Source organism: Panthera onca, chromosome B2 (genome assembly GCF_046562875.1).
Source record: "Panthera onca isolate mPanOnc1 chromosome B2, mPanOnc1 haplotype 2, whole genome shotgun sequence".
Taxonomy (NCBI): domain Eukaryota; kingdom Metazoa; phylum Chordata; class Mammalia; order Carnivora; family Felidae; genus Panthera; species Panthera onca.
This window is the reverse complement of record NC_138343.1, coordinates 134,814,982-134,831,325: the sequence shown is the minus strand read 5'-3', so window position 1 is coordinate 134,831,325 and position 16,344 is coordinate 134,814,982. Positions and strand designations below refer to the sequence as shown.

Sequence of the window (16,344 nt, the reverse complement as noted above, 5' to 3'; positions counted from 1 at the left end):
GGCAATCGATGTACAATATTATTGAACTGTCTTACATTTTCATTAATTCTTGTTTTATTCGAACATGACCTTAAAAAATGGGTCAATACTTGTTACCGTTTATATTCCCTCCCCTTCTTAGCTAACGTTGGCACGCTAACACGGTGTTCTGCACCTAGCTTTGGAGGGCATGCCATCAAGATATGTAGATATCAAGAACATTTGAGCATTTTCAAAATTTTACAATCACTGGCTGCTGGACAGAAAAAGAACTTTTGAGCTATGTTCCTCTGATGGCAATAACCATCAGAAGACACTTACCTCCCTCCCAGGAGGCCGCACCACCTCCAAGGGAGCCAGGGGTTGCTTTCAGCCTGTAAGAGAGGATAGCTCCCCCTCTGAGTTATCTTCACTCTAAGCTTCTCAAGGATGAGGAACTGTTATGATCCCAGAAAAGGATCTCAAGGAGAAAGATATTTGCCTTTATTTAGTCATTGTACTGGGTAGTCGAGAGGCGGTAGTCTGTAAAAGCAGTGGAAGCTGGAAGACAGCCCACAAAGTTAATTTTAAAAGTTATTTATTGGGGCGCCTGGGTGGCTTGGTCGGTTAAGCGTCCGACTTCGGCTCAGGTCATGATCTCACGGTCCGTGAGTTCGAGCCCCGCGTCGGGCTCTGTGCTGACAGCTCGGAGCCTGGAGCCTGTTTCAGATTCTGTGATTCCCTCTCTCTCTGCTCCTCCCCTGTTCATGCTCTGTCTCTCTCTGTCTCAAAAATAAATAAACGTTAAAAAAAATTAAAAAAAAAAAGTTATTTATTGACTCTTTGATGGGTGGGGCCTTGTCTTTCTGTGGTACCTCCCCAGAAAGTCCTGAGCCTACATCTAAAAACAAAGCTTCAGGCTATCCCAGCTCTTCCCAGCTTGCTGTGTGAAAAGCTAACATGGCCTTGAGCACCGGCTAGACTTGGCTGGGAAACCTCCTTCTCCTGCCTGGGGTGTGATTCTAGCCAGCTCAGGAGCCCAGGTGATCCCCATGGTTGGGGACCAAGAAGACGTAGTTTGTGAATCCAGGTTAAGCAGTCACTGGCTGTACCCACGAAAACTCCAGAAAGTGCCGCCATCCTTGAGAGAAATCTGCCTTCAGACTGACCGAGGTGCTGATCGATCCTTTCCGCAAAGGAGCTCTGGGAAGTGGGAAGCTTTTGCCAGAGGACAGATGGCAGAAGGATCCAAGAGTCACCTTTGCTCAGGTTTCTGCTGGAATGAACTCACTCGGTAGGTATTCCCCAAACAAAAGGCATGAGAGTCACCTTTTGGCTTTATCAGGTGTTAACATTTGGCTGCAAATAGGATAAACCATTTGCACCACCCAGGTTCCTGGCTTCCTCAATCAGAGGGGTTCTTGGGGCGGCAGGTGCTGTGGATGGCTCTTCCCGCATGTGCCCGGGCTGCCAAAGGACAAACAGGTGATGCAAGGGCAATAGAAGGTGCAGCACATTAGCTCCGTGCGTGCCGGAGGTGAGGAGTTTCAACAAAGCCAAGGGAGAAAATCTACCTGACGGTGGTACGCCCTCATTAAAGGGATCAGACCTCCAAGGGGAAGTTCGTGGCTGTGGGGGCTTTGGAAGCCCCTCTCAACGAGAAACTTCTGTAAGGATTCTGACCCCATCCTTCACAACTTCTCAAGCAGCTGAGTTCATCGGACTGGCTGAGGCTGAGGACACTCTTTGCAGGAACATTCTCTGGAAGAAGACTCAGGCAGCATGGTGTGAGAACCTGTTCCGGTCTGATGTGTGGCCCCTGTTCTGATGCTTGATGACACTTCTCAACTCCTGAAGAATAAGGGGTGCACCTTCCCCCCCCCTTTTTGTAAATCACAAATCAACAGGACGTACTAGTTCCAATGCCACTTCTCTTTCTTTCCAAAACTCCAGCTTCTGTCCCTTCCAGAGTTCAGTCCTAAAAGAACACTCAGAAGAAGTATTCAGAAAATATGGATTTAGCACAGAACAAAAGTAGCCCAACTCCACCCCTGGGGAGTCATTAAAAGCAGTAAGCCGACAGCTAATCTACAACATTGACCAGTAACAAGTACCTGTTCTGTAAGTAATCCAGGGAGCCTGAGTTGATGTGTGTGATTTGGGGCAATCACGAGTGCTTTCATTCGGGGAGAAGTTCGTGCTTGTGTCAAGATGAAACCTCACGCCCTCGGAAAATGTAAAGAATGCTGGCGTGTCTTCGTTAGTCTTCTGTAGTTTTCACACCAAGGAGAGACTGGAGACTTTACATGTATTGTTATTATCCTAACTGAAAGCAAACCAGCGCCCTATTTGATAGGTATTACGCCTGGAGTCGTTTTAAAATACCGGGTCATGTCTGGAAATGGATACAAGTTCCTACATGATCACACTTTAAAAAATCACTTAACTGTTTGCTTGGGTTTTCACTAGTGGGGGGGGGGGGGAGAGAAAACATGATTTAAAAATTTAATCATTACAGACGCTGTGCTTGACGGTGGGGAGGTATGGAAACCATACTCCCAGCCAGTTACACTTTAAACAAAACGTAAATACACATACTTTAAGACTCAGAATCCAGACAAGCATTTACATAGCAATGCACCAGGAATTTAACATATGTTAAAGTAGAGGAAACCCCAGGCCCCAAATGGTGTCACTTAGACCAAGTTCCCAAACCCCAGGGGCTTAAAACCCCTTCTGACCGCAGTTTCCATCTTGCCCAAGAAACGTGGCCTCAACCGGTCAGTCAGGAAAAATTTTCTTTCCATCAGTGGCAACCAGTCTGTCCCCTGGGTCCTCTCCATCTCCCAAAGAAAGATCAGGGAATCTGTGTGAGAAGACGCCTTGCTTTCCTTCCTAGCAAACTGCCTGGTCTGGAATAATCATTCCTCGCCGTCTGTCTCTAAAAACCTTCCATTTTCTACCATTTCTCAGGACTTCCCTCCACTTGCTAGGTGGGGCGCTGCCTGATTCAGGAATGGCTTGGTAAAGCCAATTCGGTCTTCAAATGTACTGGTTGAATTTCATTATTTAGCACATATGATGAGTGATATGTATTTTCTTTCCTGAAGTGGGGTCCCATTTCCTCCCTTCCTTCCTTCTTTTCCTTCCTTTCTTCCTTCCTCCTTTCTTCCTTTCTTTTCCCCTCCTGCCCTCCCCTCCCCTTTTCTTTCTCTTGTCTCTTTTTGTCACACAAAAAGACGTCATCTCACAAAAATGATCTCTTCTTTTCAAACTAGGCTCTTTTTGGGGGGGAGGGGGAGGGGGGAGGGGTTACCTTACTTGCTTCTTTCTATCCCCAGGGAACTGTAGGTCTGTTCCCACTCCATCTTTGTGGGTGTAGTTCGAGCAAACAGATTCCTTTCCCCCTCAAACTAAGTGCCTTCTAATTTTTACGAATTATAGGAACTTAAATAAAACTTTAGTAGATTAGCTCATATAAATAAATGTAATAAAATTCATATGCCAGATAAATCCATTTGTGTTCCGGAGGGGCTCAGACCTACACAGCAGGTAAGGAGCCTCGAGGCCACACCACCGCATCTGGCCCGCCTGCCTCTTGCAGACCCACAGCTCTGTGTCCCCCAGTGCCCTCGCAAGCCGCCTGTCTGCTGGGAGGTGCATTCCACACAGTTCTAGCCTAGGGTATTGCTCCCTCGGGAAACAAGACAAAACATCCAACCAAATTAAAGGAAAATCCAAACAATAAGCGAAGGCATTTCCTACCATGGTAGTCTCTTGTAACACTGATCAAAAACTTCTAACATTATCAATCCGTTTCCTCTAGTAACAACATGGCTTACTATTTATTTTGTTTCTTTTTTTAAAGCCTACTGTTGTGTGTGTGTGTGTGTGTGTGTGTGTGTGTGTGTGTGTGTCTGTGAGAGAGACTTGGAGTTTTTCTGCTATAAACACTGCTCGTAACTCACATTTTTCTCAATATGACATTGCTTTTTTAACTTTATAGGATCTTGCACTGTGTCTAAGTTTTAACTTTTTCTGCAATCAGTCCTGAAAGCATAACAATAAAAAGTAAGTTGGTGTCCTAGAAGGTTGCAAAAATGGCCACAGGTTTTCACTCCTTGTATCCATTCCCTTTGCAATGCAACTTTGCTGCTTCCCCCACCGCCCCATCAAGAAATTGACCTGTGTCCGCACTCATGACCCGCGCTGGCCAATGGAATGCGGTAGAAGTGACCGTGTACGCCATTTGCTCTTTCTTAAAACCCCACCTCCGCCACGTGAAACGTCCAGGCTGGCCCAGTGCTAGATGGGAGGCCGTGGCCTCGTTGCCCCCACCCCTGCCAATATCCAGCCAACCGGTAAACACGCGGGTAAGGTTATGCCGCTCAGTAAGGCCCAGCCCACCTGCCAGTTGACCTCAGTCTCATGAGCGAGCCCGGCTGAGATCAGCCACACCTGGCCCAGATGGACAGAACGGCCCAGATGACCTGCATTCACGTGACTAACAGTAAATGATTGCAGCTTTGCGGCACTAACTTTGGTCTGGGGCCTCAAATACCTGATTCACTTACATTTTCTTTGAGCATGTTTTGTTCTTAACTCTAACCCATATAAAGCCTACTTTTTTTTGCATAGGGTTGAGGTAGTTAAGGGGCTTTTATTTGTTTTAGCTATATGTGTGGCCAGTTTTCTCCACACTATTGACCTTTCTTTCATCACTGATTTGAAATGCCATGGTTTTCATTAACTAAATCCCCACATGCACAAGGGCTTGCTTCTGGACTGGCTAATAGGTTCTGATGTTTTATTTTCTGTGTCTGAGCCAATAACACAATGTTTAATTCCTTAATCTGAGAGTATGACTTGGTATCTGGAATGTTCCTGGGAAATAATGCAGGGGCCCAATTATTAGAAGTAAAGGGAGGGGATGTTATCTTAAATACTTTTGTATTTCCTCTAGAATCCACATAGCTCCTGTGGACATGGTGGTGATTGCAAAAACATTTGGTCTTCTGCATTGCAAATCTGTGGCGTTTAACATACTGGGAATAAATTTGGGAGCCTGTGGTTTACAGAGGTGATATTTATGGTCCCGATCTCTTTTTGTCTTCACCAGTCTATAAGGTACAAGGTCAGCAAGCTGAGAAAGGCTATATCGTCATGATGGTGGAGGAAGAAGCAGGGAAAAGAAGGAAAAGCAGCAGCAGCAGAAGAGGAGGAGAAAAAAACTAACATCTACCGAGTGTTTACTCTGTTCGTGTCTATACCAAACACTGGACCTGCCTTGCCTTCTTCACAGCTTTGTGAGGTTAGTGCTATTTATATATCCAGTTTTCAGAAGAGAAGGCGAGAGTCCGAGAAGTTATGTAACGAGTTCAAAGCCACACAGTAAATGAGTCAAAATTCTGAATGAATGTGAATGCAAGGAAAAAAAAACAAACCTGGAAGAAAATCCACTTCATGGTTAGCAGTTGACCGGGATGCCGTGGGATTCTGCAGTCACACGGTGGGCGGTTTTCTGTCTCACAGCCTGGCTGGACCAGTAACCAAGGGAGGAGGCGGGGGCAAGACGTGCTCTGCGATCGGCCTCACGAAGCTGTATTACCCAGCCTGCCCCGCGCCGGTCTCGCCTGCCCCGTTCTCCCAGGACATTGCACTCTTGCCTAGGATCCGGCTTCTGGATGACTCTCTAGTCCGTACCTTTATAAAGCGTGGAACCAGATCAATGAAACAATTTTATACAGAAAAGAATTAATGAGAAATAGGTGACAAGGACGTTTAGAAGGAACAGGAAAAATTCAGTTTTGCCCTTTACTTCCTATTTCCGCTTCTCAGGCCCCCTGTCACCCAGGTGTGCACACGCGGTGGGTGTTGGCCCTATTTGGCTGTGTTCGTTATATTGCAACGGTAAAAAAAAAAAAAAAAAAGGTAAAAGTTGGATTATGAATATCGGGACAGAGGTGATAACCTTTTTTTTTGGCCCAATAGAAAAACAGAATAGGACTTCGGAAAAGAGAAGAAAATAGGGGGAAAGCAATAACTTATAAAAAGAAGAATAGAAAGGACAAAAAAAAAGTGAAATAAATAAAAGTCACAAAGATGGAAAGGATAACACGGAGTTACCAGTAGGTCCGTTGAATAGGAATGGACTGAATTCTAGTAAAAGACTCAAACAGGCATTTTTCATTTCATTTCATTTATTTTTAAAGATATTTTGAGAGAGGGGCGCCTGGGTGGCTCAGTCGGTGAAGCGTCCGGCTTCAGCTCAGGTCACGATCTTGCGGTCCATGAGTTCGAGCCCCGCGTCGGGCTCTGTGCTGACAGCTCAGAGCCTGGAGCCTGTTTCAGATTCTGTGTCTCCCTCTCTCTCTCTGACCCTCCCCGGTTCATGCTCTGTCTCTCTCTGTCTCAAAAATAAACATTAAAAAATTTTTTTTTTTTTTTTTTTTTTTTAGAGAGAGAGAGTGCATGCACACAAGCAGGGGAGGGGAAGAGAGGGAAACAGAGGCTCTGAAGCAGGCTCTGTGCTGACAGCAGACTGCCTGATGCCTATGAGGGGCTCGAACTCAATCATGAACGGAGAGATCATGACCCGAACGGAAGTCAGCCAAAGTTTAACCAATGAGCCACCCAGGTGCCCCTAGGCATTTTTCATTTTAAAAGACTACACATAAAGTTTGATGAAAAAGAGAAAATCAAGGAATGCATAAGTATATGTAGCAAATATACGACATTCTTATTTGCTTTTTACTTGTACCTGACAAGGTGAAATTAAAGGATCAAGGTCAAAGACAAAGGTTAGGGTATTGGGCTGCAACCTAAGGCAGCAAAGGTGAGCATCTGGACAGATGGGTGCTCTTCTCTTTCTTTCGTCTCCTCCTTTTTTTCCCTTTCTTTTTATTTTTTTAATGACAACAGCTAGTTTTTTGTTGAACATTCACATCTCATAAAAATAATTAAGTACTGTGATGATCCAGGAAGCCAGCTTGAAGTGAGTCGCTTAAAGGTAAAAACGATATTGTTCTGCAGGGTTAAGATTGTGATTAGATTCTTAATTGGATTCTGACTACATCCAGTTAAATTTATGCACAGTAAAATTAAAAATTAAAATTGAGATGTTAGCTACTCTAGGAACAGAAATAGAGTGTAGAGAATACTACCTCTTCCAAACAAGTAGAAGGTAACAAATAAAAAAACTAAAATAAAAGCTCAAGCCAAAAAAAAAAAAAAAACAAGAAAGGAGAAAAAAAATGGATGTACAAAATGTAAGATTGTAGGAAAAACACAAATTCATTCATTCAACAATTATATTATCGAGGGCCTACTAGAAACCACATATTGTGGGATATAGCAGTAAACAAAACATAGAAAATATCTGCCTTCATGAAGCTTCTGTCCTAGTCAGGGGAAACATAATGGCTCAGATAAATGAATAAATCATGCGGCATGTCTTACGATGATAAACACGACAAATAAATGCAATGGATATGTTCAGGGTGGAAGAAAGCTTGTCAAAAATGGCCTCACTGAGAAGGTGGTTTTCAAAAAAAAATATGAGGGAGGTAAAGGATTGAACTATGTGGATATGAGGGGAAGAGCATTTCAGACAAGGGAAGTGCAAATATCCTGGGGCTAGCCTGAGCTTGAGGAGGCTACACAGAACAGAGGGGAGGGTAGGAGGAGGTGAGATCAGAGGTGAGGCAGGATCAGATCATTACAGGACCTTTCACTTTAAGTGAAATGGATAGTCTTCAGAGGATTTTTTGAGAAGAGGGAGATGATCTATTTTTTTTTTTTTTCTTTTTAGGAGCTCATTCTAGATGCTGCAATGCGAACAGACCACAGGAAGAAACAGCAGACGGTGATTGGGTGGCTCCCGTGTAATCCAGGTGAGGGACCGTGCAAGTCAGAGAGGCGAGGTGGTGGGAAGGGCAGGGGAGTCTGGAGAGATTGCAAAGAGGTTATCCACAGGATTTGCCGACAGATTACAAGTGCGGTGCGCAAGAGATGAGTCGGGGTGGTGTTTATTAGGCACTTGGAACCGTGCAAGCAAATTAAGTTTATAATTGCAATTAACCCTAAATCTGAGATATATACCATTATCATCCCCAAGTGAGCTGGAGGAGTCAGAGTTCCTGGCAGGTCGTTGGCCAGTGCATCACCCTGCGGTGCGCTCTCTCTCTTCCTTCCTTTCAGAGAAACCTCCCGGGTTGCCAAAGCCAGGTTGCCTGTTCCCTATGGCTTTGACCAAACCCAGATGCCCTGGCCCAGAGTGAGTGTGTGTGTTTGGCAAAACTGCCCTGCACTACATAGTAAAGTGAATGTTGCTTAAGAAAAAGCAAATGCAGGGCGCCTGGGTGGCTCAGTCGGTTGAGCGTCCGACTTCGGCTCAGATCACGATCTCGCGGTCTGTGGGTTCGAGCCCTGCTTCGGGCTCTGTGCCGACAGCTCGGAGCCTGGGGCCTGCTTCGGATTCTGTGTCTCCCTCTCGCTCTGCTCCTCCTCTGCTCGCGTTCTTTCTCTCTTTGTCAAAAATAAATAAACATTAAAGCAATGTTTTAAAGAAAAGCCAAATGTGATCTCTTGGCTTTTAAGCTTGTCTCGCAGAAAATCATCCTGTCACCTTGGAAGAGGTGAAATTGGTGAAGGCAGCAAATGACTTTACTTGGTACCACCTTACAAATGAACAGCCCCATCTTTCACGAATCAATGCACATTTATGATGGAGGAAAAATCAGTGGATGGCACATATCTCATGTTTAGGATTGACTGCGATTGTAAATTTACCTGTCACAATTCCAAGGGCATAATAAGTGCATTGCAAATATTAGCTGTCATCATGACCAAATAAGTAAAATCTTTAACAGGTTTTTTTTTTTTTTTTTTTTGAGAAGTAATGAACTTGGTAAATGTTAGCATTCGTTTGCAGATTGTCTTCTCCTCCATCAAAGAGATGGGGACTGAGACCTGGAAATACATAAAAGCTTAAAGGCTAGGACCCGCCACCGACTGAGAATCCACATAAATGATGCAAAACTCCTCTAAAATTATCATGTGAGTCAGCGAAAGATAAGAAAATTAAAAAAGTTCTGCGACGTTTTCCCAAATCATTATTTTTTAAATGAGGAACACGTGCTCGATACTCAGAATTAAAGTCTAATTTAGCAAAGAAATTAGAACAGCATCATATCATTGGAAATGCTTCTAGAGTTCCTTCCCGATGATGTAGCCTCCTGAGTGGCTTTGCACCTGCCAGTCTGTGAATGTCCCCACCTGCTTAAGTGCTTGGGACCTTCCCTTCCTGGTACCTACGCAAGAGTCTCCTTACCACAGCCAAGGCCTTCCCCATACGAGTTTCTTTCTTATCCCCAGTTCACCACTTATCCATTAAACAGTGTCCATTCTCAAGCTTCAGCATTGATAAGATTCATGTGAGCAGTCTGTTCAAATGCAGATTCCCGGGCTTCAGCCCCGGACTCCCGATTTAGTAAACAGGTGAACATGGGACTCTGTTTTTTAACCGATGACATTCTCATACACATCGTCCACTGACCGTCCTTGGAGAAACATTGTTTTGAGAATAGTGTGCATCTTGGTGCTCAAAGTGTGAGCCACGGGCCAGCAGCACCTGTAGTGTTTGGGGCTGGTTAGAAATGCAGAATCTGGGGCCCCATCTGAGACCTTCTGAATCAGAATCTGCCTTGTGACAACATCCATAGGCGCTTCACATTCATGTTAAATTTTGAGGAGCACTGATTACATCAGACAAAAGAAATATGTTGGCCGTATGTTTTAGTAAGGGCTTTTTTGTACTTTGACGCTTTAATTTTAAAGTGTTTTTTTTTTTTTTTTTTTTTTTGAGAAATCATAGACACTGTTCTCCATTCCTCCGATTTGGTTCCCTTCTCCAGAACATGAAGATTTCTTACGGAGATTACTTTATCTTTGCCTTTACAAAATCAGCTTTGAGGAATTTCTGGCTCATCAAGAGAAGCAGGTGCTATTTTAAATCTAGTATAATTTTCTCAACCGTGCATAGACAGTCCGTGTAGTTACTAAGTACATACGTTTGGTTTGTTTGCTTCAGCCATGACATTGGGGTCATCCTCCAGAAAAATATCTCATCTCGCCTGATGAAATCAGGAAGGTGCTTCTGGTGTCCAAGGGATGAATGTCTCATCTCCTGGGAGGGGACTGAAGTCCTCGGCCAGGGGAAGCCAGAACATCTGTTACAGGCATGATCCAGCCTGCTACGGAGGCACTTAGAATAAAGCCTTGGGTCTTCATCAGAAGACATTGCCGTGGTCATCAAGCCATTTGCAATGGAATCCAGGATGCGCTCATAGGGACTAAATACACTTACAAAAAAATGGTTATTAGTATAATAGTGGGTCGAAAAAGCTCACTGTCTCAGGCACTGACTTTCCTTTTGCTCATTTGAAAAAAAAAGATGGGGCACCTGGGTGGCTCAGTCGGTTAAGCGGCCGACTTCGGCTCAGGTCATGACCTCACAGTCCGTGAGTTCAAGCCCCGCGTCGGGCTCTGTGCTGACAGCTCGGAGCCTGGAGCCTGTTTCGGATTCTGTGTCTCCCTCTCTCTGACCCTCCCCCGTTCATGATCTGTCTCTCCCTGTCTCAAAAATAAATAAAACGTTAAAAAAAATTTTTTTGAAAAAAAAAGTTTTTTTGTTTTTTTTTTACTCACTGGAAACAGACTTAATATTTCAGGAAGAACATTTTCACGAACAGAAATTAATTTTGCAGATTCAACAGAGCAGTTCAGATAATGAAAAAGACTGGAAAGACAATGGAAAAGGAGTTTGACTTTTGTTCCCAAAGCACTGTGGGTGCTCCAGCTGGTACTTCTCTTAGAAATAAAACTTGATACTTGGCATTCTGCTTCTCTATCCCGTTTTAAATTCTCTCTCCCACCTAGTGGGCTGTCGGCAAGACCCACAAGGTCATAATCATGAGCAAAGATGGAGGCTACACAGCAGTTGGTGATGTGGGAGTCTTGACCCCCTATTCATGTAGCTTCCTTGAGAAGTCCCCTTCTCTGATCTCAGCTTACCACCTCCATGCTATGACATATTGCTGCTATAAACTTAGGATTTGGTGGACCCAACAATGCCCAGCTATGGTCAAGCACTTGTCTTTTTTTTTTTTAAATTATTTTAATGTTTATTTATTTTTGAGAGAGAGAGAGAGAGAGACCACAAGCAGGGGAGGGGCAGAGAGGGAGGGATACAAAGAATCCGAAGCAGGCTCCAGGCTCCAAGCTGTCAGCACAGAGCCTGACGCGGGGCTCGAGCCCACGAACCATGAGATCGTGACCTGAGCCAAAGTTGGACACTTAACCGACTGAGCCACCCAGGCAGCCCTCCATTCGCTCTTTCATACTCGTACGAGTCTTAAATAATTGTAAGCATCGTAAAATGTGTAATTTGTAAGTCAAAATTTCTAAATAATTTTTAAAGATAACTAACTCTGGAAAAAGAGAATATGGAACCAATGTGGACGATCTTGCCCCAGGAGTCCCCAGACCACTAGGCAGGACTTGGGGGAGCCACCTAATAGCTGTTGAGGGAGGAAACATTTTATTTATTTGATGTTTATTTATTTTTGAGAGAGAGACAGAGCACAAGCAGGGGAGGGGCAGAGAGAGAGGAAGACACAGAATCCGAAGCAGGCTCCAGGCTCTGAGCTGTCAGCACAGAGCCCAAAGTGAGACTGAAACCCATAAACCGTGAGATCATGACCTGAGCTGAAGTCAGACACTTAATTAATTGAGCCGGGTGCCCGAGGGAGGAAACATTTTAAATTAGTAACAGTCATCCTTATAGCCAACTCATACTCAAAAGCGGTGCCTTATTTCTCAGACTGAAGAAAGCAAATTCCAGGATACTTTTTTCAGTGCTCAGCAGTCCTTCCCATGAACGGCTCACATATCCGGACCCACCACACTCTGTTAGTCCAACAAACAGACGTTCTGAGGCCAGGACATGAGTCACGTGCATGGGGACAGTCTCCCGCCTCAACACTATTAGCTTGTTGGGGCCCAGAATTCGTCCTCGAATGAATGCTGTGGGGGCAGGGGGAGGGTCCTTTGTGCCCAGGCAGCCCCAGTCTTCGCCAGGCACTTACCCCCTCTCTCCTTCCCTCTGGGTTTGCCAAAGCCACAGGTTTACGTTCCTTTGTGTTTCCCCTGCCTATTGTTCAGATCCCTTATGGGATAGGGTCTTGTGCTAAGCCTTAACCTATTTCACCAGAACCCTTGTGTAAGCCATCAGAGTCACGTGGAGGCCTTATGGAAACACAGATTGCTGGGCTACCCCACCCCCAACAATTCTGACTCAATAAGGCTACAATGAGGCCCCGGAATTCGCATGTCTCAAAATTCCCAGCGGAGGCCCTCTACGGTTGGCCCGGAGACCAGCCACACTGGAGAGCCACGATGAGACTGGCTGTTTGTTCATCCAACAAACACTTCTGGAGGCTCTACGCTGTGTCACCCACTGTACTAGGTGCTCAGGATAAAACAATCAAAAGAGAAATTGAGTTTATATTCTAGCTGGATGGGTGGATGCATAATTATTTAGTTACAGTTGTGATGGGCAAAATTACTAGATATTGTGTCACCGAATAACAAGGGACTTAAGGATATCAGGGAATGCATCCATTTCAACTAAGTTCCAAAGGACACATTTATATTTTTCACTCATTCATTCATTCGCCATCTTCACTCAAGAAAATAAAATTTCTGGGGCGCCTGGGTGGCTCAGTAGGTTGAGTGTTGGACTTCAGCTCCGGTCATGATCTCACAGGTCTTGGGTTCGAGCCCCACCTTGGGCTCTGTGCTGACAGCCGGGACGGAGCCTGGATCCTGCTTCAGATTCTGTGTCTCCCTCTCTCAGCCTGCCTCCCTCCCCCCGCTGCTTGTGCTCTGTCTCTCTCTCTCAGGAATAAATAAAACATTTAAAACAAAAAAGAAAATTTCTTCATTGAAAAGAACTTGCATGAAATACTCTTAAGCTTTAAACAGTATTGATAAGGGGAAATGATTTTCCCCCGGAACCCAGTTTTGGTTTCAGCTGACATGCTATTAGAAAAAAGGAGTAAAAGGAAGTTGGGGGGAAGGGGTGAGCCGAGAAGGCTTTGGGGCCTTGGGTGCCGTGCGGCTGAACGGTGCTGTGGATCTGGTGTCAGCGCTGGAGAGTGGACGTGTAGGAGTCAGCCCTCGAGGTGGGCTAGTCCCGGCTTCCCTTCCGCAGGTGAGGGAGCTGGATCCCAGGGGGCCCCAAGACTCACCCAGCACAGCCAGTGTCGGAGCTGTGACCCCAGGCCTGCCCTGCGGGACTCTTTGCCCCAGCTGCCTCTGCATGGCAGGGCATGCCATTGGAAGCAGGGCAGGTACAGATGGGCACCAGGTGGGAAACCCCACCAGAGCTGAGATGGGCTGGGCTACAAGTATATGAAGGACCAGAGAGTCCTTGAAGGCAGGGCCAGTGAGAGGGTGGGGCCAAGCAAAGGGGTGGGGCCATTGAGAGGGTGGGGCCAGGGAAGGGGTGGGGCCATTGAGAGGGTGGGCCAGTGAGAGGGTGGGGCCAGGAAGCACTTTGTCTTAAAATGTATGGTGAACCAGGGAATAGTTTTATTTATTTCCTTATTTCCTTATTTATTTCCTTTAATATTTATTTATTTTTGAGAGAGAGAGAGGGAGACACAGAATCCGATGCAGGCTCCAGGCTCAGAGCTGTCAGCACAAGGCCCCACTCGGGGCTTGAACCCACGAGCTAACCGTGAGATCATGACCGGAGCCAAAGTTGGAGACTTAACAGACTGAGCCACTCAGGTGCCCCTGGAATAATTTTAAACAGGGGTGTAACAAGTGATCAGCTGTGAGATTTGAGGCAAGTCACTTAATGTTTTTAAAACTCTGTTATCTGGACACAACACCTTTCTCACCTACTTGGAGAACCTGGAAAATCTCAGGTGAGATTATTAGCCATAGAATATAATAAATGCACACGAAAGACGTTATTCCAGCGGGTTGCCCTGTATCAGCAGAATTGGGTCCCATTACTAACCAATGAGTCATCTTTCTGGTGCCATTTCTTTGCCTACATAAAATACAGTTTTGACCAAATGAACTGTATGATGCTTTCTAATCCCAGTGTATTCTAATCCTAGGTAAATTGAAAAAAATGATTTTCAATTGTTTTTATTATTTTTTTTTAACTTTTTGCTCTTCAATGGAGGAATCAGGCCAGACAGCTGCACAGGAAAAACAGATGTTTAAAAATACATTTTGTGGATAAAGTGTATTTATTTCCCTTTTCCTGGTTCCTTTTGACCTGTATTATTATTATTATTTTTTTGGCTTGTTTGACCCTTGGTATGAAAACATCACGGATGCACACTCATTTCTTAGATTCTGTAAACCCCTCAAGTGCCCCAGGGTCTGGAGCTCCTGGTGAGAAGGAGGTCAGTGGCTACACCCTGCTGTCCCCCGATTTTCACACCCCTGAAGAGCCAGGCCAGAGGTTTCCCTTCTTGAGGCATTGGTGACGTGATCTCCACTAAGCACGTAAAGTTCTTTTTCAAAAATAACATATGCCATGGGGCGCCTGGGTGGCTTGGTCGGTTAAGCGTCTGACTTCGGCTCAGGTCGTGATCTCACCGTCCGTGAGTTCGAGCCCCGCGTCGGGCTCTGTGCTGACGGCTCAGAGCCTGGAGCCTGTTTCGGATTCTGTGTCTCCCTCTCTCTCTGCCCCTCCCCTGTTCATGCTCTGTCTCTCTCTGTCTCAAAAATAAATAAACGTTAAAAAAAAAATTAAAAAAAAAAAAAAAAAAATAACATATGCCGGGCCGCCTGGGTGGTTCAGTCAGTTAAGCATCTGACTTCAGCTCAGGTCATGATCTCACAGGTCGTGGGTTCCAGCCCCGTGTCGGGCTCTGTGCTGACAGCTGGGAGCCTGGAGCCTGCTTTGGATTCTGTGCCTCCTTCTCTCTCTGCCCCTCCCCTGCTCGTGTTCTGTCTCTCAAAGATAAATAAATATTTTTTTAAAAATCAGAAACAAATAACATATGCTCCTGAGCAAATGTGACTAGGGGTCTTCAAAGGTTCCCGAAAAGCCGAGGTAAGAGTTCAGACTTTCCTAATCTTGTAAGCGCACTTGGCAAACTGGGTTAATAACTAACTGGGTTAAGTGACTCAGAGAAAATTCCCACATCCTACTTGTGGTCACCGCAGTGGTGCTGCTCTGAGGCCTGTGTTTGGTCTTAAAATAGTGCCTTGAGATCTTTGACTAGCCTTATCTCAGAGTTTGAATCACCTTTGGTCTCTTCCTAAGGTCTTTGTGAAATAAGGAGCACTATTTCACTCATTTTGTGGACAGTGAAAATCACTAGAAGTTTCTATAAGTGGTGTATTCAATGAACTGAAGTCAGTGAGTGTAACAAAAACCCGCTTGGCCCCAGTGAACTCACTCCCTGCCAGATGTTTTATCTGCCTCCGGGTGAAACCTCGTTATCACCACCTGTGAGAGGGGAGGGGGAGGGTGGGAGGGGAGAGCGAAGAGGAAGGGGAAGGGAGGAGGAGGAGGAAGAGTAGCTGGAGGAGAGACCAGAAGGTAAAGCTGAGCTGTGATGCTGTCTCTATAGGGCCTTACCTGACCCCAGACAGTTTTGAAGCTGGGATGACCCTTCACAGTTGTCCCCAGTTGTGGCCAGGGGATCAGGCCTTTATTCTCCCCCATCTATCAGCCATTGCACGCTGGCCTCTCTGGGAAGAGGGTGTGGCCTTGAGCAGGTGGCTCTCTACAGAGATAAGCCCTCCAGGCAGCAGATGGTGGAAGGCGTCTTTCAGCAGCACTCCAGCGACAGAGACTAAGTCTTTGGTCCTGTGTCAGGGCATCCCAGTGCCCACCATAGGGAACTGGAGGAGAAGGGCGTAATCCTTGGCTAAGAGAGATGTGACGTGCCATTGGTGCCTTCTGCCAGTCGTGCAAGTGCGAGCTCATCCCTGGCGGGGTGCTTTTGGGTTTCCTTCACTGCAGTTCTTTGCAAGGCTTTTCAGTCTAGCTGCCTGTGGTTCCCACACACACTCCCCGGTGCTCCTTTGGAAGGACACTCTTTTCAAGATGACCCATTACTAGGTCCTGTCTCCAGAGTCCACATTCTGTTCCTTGGAAAAATGTCTTTGCTTACTCTTGGTGACCAACCAGCCTGGCTTTGTCCTGTTTTTAGCACTGGAGTCTCACATCTCGGGAGGTCTTTCAGTCCTGGACGGATCAGGACAGCTGGTCACCCCAGAACCTACAGATCCAAGGCAGCTACAGCATCACACATTTAGACTTTTCCAGTGCGAATCAAACACCCATTT

At 45.7% G+C, this 16,344-nt stretch overlaps 2 long non-coding RNA genes across 5 annotated transcripts; one reads left to right on the top strand and one right to left on the bottom strand.

Moving 5' to 3' along the window:
* Positions 1-772: 772 nt before the first annotated feature.
* Positions 773-13,474, bottom strand: LOC132667756 (uncharacterized). Of its 2 annotated transcripts, none has more exons than XR_009605347.3 (3): positions 13,269-13,474; positions 5,403-5,661; positions 773-1,936 (listed from the first exon to the last, which is right to left on the bottom strand). It is a non-coding gene; the product is annotated as an uncharacterized LOC132667756 (long non-coding RNA). The 2 variants fall into 2 exon arrangements; XR_014137734.1 differs by lacking the exon at positions 13,269-13,474 and adding an exon at positions 12,105-12,906.
* On the top strand, positions 1,155-10,606 carry LOC132667755 (uncharacterized). Of its 3 annotated transcripts, none has more exons than XR_009605346.3 (4): positions 1,155-1,256; positions 7,772-7,850; positions 9,873-9,958; positions 10,049-10,606. It is a non-coding gene; the product is annotated as an uncharacterized LOC132667755 (long non-coding RNA). The 3 variants fall into 3 exon arrangements; XR_009605343.3 differs by having other exon boundaries at positions 9,833-9,958; XR_009605345.3 differs by lacking the exon at positions 1,155-1,256 and adding an exon at positions 5,955-6,090 and having other exon boundaries at positions 9,833-9,958.
* Positions 13,475-16,344: the final 2,870 nt, after the last annotated feature.